The following is a 2959-nucleotide window of genomic DNA, read 5'->3' on the forward strand; positions in this document are numbered from 1 at the left end:
CCGGGGGGGTGGGGGGGGGCGCCCCACAACCCTCCTTAAACAATAATCAGGCGAGGGCCCTTTCGGGGCCACACTGGGTGTGAACCTCGCGAGAGTTGTACCGGGTGTGGGACCCGGAAGTGGGGGGCAAGTCCCTGACGGGGGCCGATTGCCCAGGAGGACGAGGAGGAAAAGATGCTGCTGACTTTGTGTTCATGCGACTCCCTCGGTGTGTGTCTATATGAGGACGGCGCTCTCTCTCTCTCTCTCTCTCTCTCACACCCACCCACACACACCCCCCCCCCCACACACACACACACACTGTGTCATCAATGAAATTTGGTCGGGGGGGTTCCGGCCTGTCCACCAGGCCATCTGTTCGTTGCTCTCGCCATGCTACTGCTTCCTGTTTTTTTCAGCCTCACAAACACATGCATGCACATATGCGCACGCACGCAGAGACACACACACACACACACACCTGCAAGCGAACACACTGGATCGCAGACACACACACGCGCATGCAACTGTTCAACAAAAGTCCAGGCAGTGTGTGTTGTTCTTAATATGCGTCTCTGGTTGTGTTGATGTAGCTACGCAAAAGAGTGTGTTCGAGCAGGAGCAAGTGTGCGTGTATCTGCGCGTGTGCTCGTGTGTGCGTACCAATCTGGACGTATTGAACGCGTGTGGATATTTGCGTGTGCATAAAAGTGTGCAAGCGCCGGTGTGTGTGTGTGTATGTGTGTGCATGTGTGTGTGATCATGAAGCTGTGTTAGCCGTTAGCCACCGTGCGATGTGAAGTTGAGCAGTCACTCATGTTGTTTGTGCGAGCTGTTGTTTTTGACTTTTCCTTTTGTTTCCTGGTTTGTGACCTTCTTTCTCCTCATCGTCCTCCTCCTCCTCCTCGTTGCCTTCCTCCTCCTCGTCTTCCTCACCCTTGTTTCTGCTCTCTCTCTCTCTCTCTCTCTCTCTTTCCGTCCGTGTTGGCAAAGCTTCAGGCCCGCTGGTCCTGTTGGCGTGGCTCCAGCCTGGCAGCGTCTCAGTGGGAGCAGGTGGAGCCCCTCCCCCCACTCCCACTACAACACCCCCCCCGCCCACCACACACACACACACACACACACACACACACACACACACACACACACACAGTTTGTGTTCTGTTCTCTTTTCGGCAAACGTGAGCCAACTTGAGGCTGTTTGTTGCCATGGCAACACCCACGCTGACTTTGTACATTTTTTTTGCTCACATTTAATTGGTGGTCCGTTGCCAAAGCCCCGCCCCGCATGCGACGGACGCATGGATGGTCAATGCCCCCTCACTCGCCGTCAGGAGAAATGACGCCAGCGGTGGCCATCTTACGTTGCCGCTCGCAAAGGCCACCTGACTTGAATTTGCGGCGTTTTTTTTTTTTTTTTTTTTAATGTTTTCACCCTCCCTAGCAAAAATGCTACAGTGTGTATTGTCTGCGGTTGTCCCAGGAAGTCTAGGGGAAGTGCAACATGCACACTTCATCGGTAAGAATCCAATTTGAAATGCTCCTTTCGAACCCACAGCTCCAGACTCAAAGATTGATCTGCATCATGTTGTCAGAAGCAACCATAAACAACTGCAAAATGCTATCACGAGATAATATATTCTGAATGCTGGATGCAAACCGTGAGTTGGTTCCTTGAGAGGCTCTGGTGACTCCAGACAGGATGCCTAGCATAAAATTAACAAGGAGAAATGATCAGAAGTTGGGTCGGCGGGGACCACCCCTGTGACTTCACTTCTTGTCGGCGTGGCCACAGGCACGCCTCCGGGATTTGAGGCTCATTTCGAAATATATTTTGCAATGTCATATCGAATGTTGGAGGTGCTTCACTGGGGCTCCACAGATTTGGGACGGGGCTAAAGGCCCCCTTAGCCCTGCGTGGGCGTGGCCGCCGCAGGCCGGACTTGGAGCCAATGAGACCGTTTCCCAAACGCTAGTTTGTCACGCAGCTGTTGGTCGAGTGACGTCCTGGAGTTGTTCGCGTAGTTGTCTGCGGACTTCATCGAGTTGTTCATGTTGCGTTCCTGTACTTGTAGTTGTTAATCACTGAGGTGACCCCATCTCGTCGCTGAGAAAGAACAGATGCAAATATGTGCCTCGCTTGTTAACAGGAAGCGGCTCATCAGCTTCAAGTCACAAATCCTCCCCCACTACTTTTGGTCCCAAAATTTGGGGCTAGACGGCATCCTTTGGCAGTATATGTAGATTGGAAGCACCTAGCGCCGGAGGTCAAAGTTGAAGTGGACGGTTTTACACACACTGACGCACACGAACACGCGCCCGCAGGAGATCGATAAGATGAGTGAGTACGCGGGCGCGCGCGCGCGCGCGGACGCGCGCGCTTGTGGGAGATGACACACACACACGCGGAGTCTTTCAGTCAGCTCGTCCGGTCGGAGCGAGCGAGCGAGCGAGCGCGCAGGTCCCGCTGCGTTGTCGGCGGTGCTGTTAGCGCAGCGGCAGGCGGCAGGCGGCAGGCGGCAAGCGGCAAGCGGGAGGGCGGCCAGGCGTCGCTCTTTCTTGTCCCCTCGCGCGACACCTCCTGACGGCCGAGGGCGGACGGCGGACGGCGGGCGGCGGGCGCTCGCTCGCTCCCTTTCCCTTTGCCGCGCAGTCTGGCGGCGGCGCGGCAGGCAATCCCGGCCGCCCGGTCGGGCCAGCTCGCGCTCAGCGGCGGATCGCTGCCATGCGGGACCTCCGCTCCCGCGCGCTCGCCGTAGTCGTCGACGGGACCCCCCCGGCCCGGGCTCCCCCGCCACACTTCGGACTCTGGTGACGACATGTTGCTCTTCGGACGGCGGCGGCGGCGGGCCTCTGCCTAACAGGTCCGCCGAGCGCGCGTAACCCGAGGCGGGGTCAGAGTTCACCCCTGCTGGGAAATGTGAGAGCAGGGGGGCGACTGGAGGGCTACACCCCCTCCCCTCCCGGCCCCCAACTCCCCCCC

General features: G+C 57.5%; 1 protein-coding gene across 4 annotated transcripts in view; it reads left to right on the top strand.

The window, feature by feature from the left end:
- Positions 1–2959, top strand: part of nfia (nuclear factor I/A) — a 35605-nt gene that overhangs the window by 11928 nt on the left and 20718 nt on the right. The gene's annotated exons all lie outside the window — the stretch shown is intronic.

Source organism: Hippocampus comes, unplaced genomic scaffold (genome assembly GCF_001891065.2).
Source record: "Hippocampus comes isolate QL1 unplaced genomic scaffold, H_comes_QL1_v1.1 scaffold463, whole genome shotgun sequence".
Taxonomy (NCBI): Eukaryota; Metazoa; Chordata; class Actinopteri; order Syngnathiformes; family Syngnathidae; genus Hippocampus; species Hippocampus comes.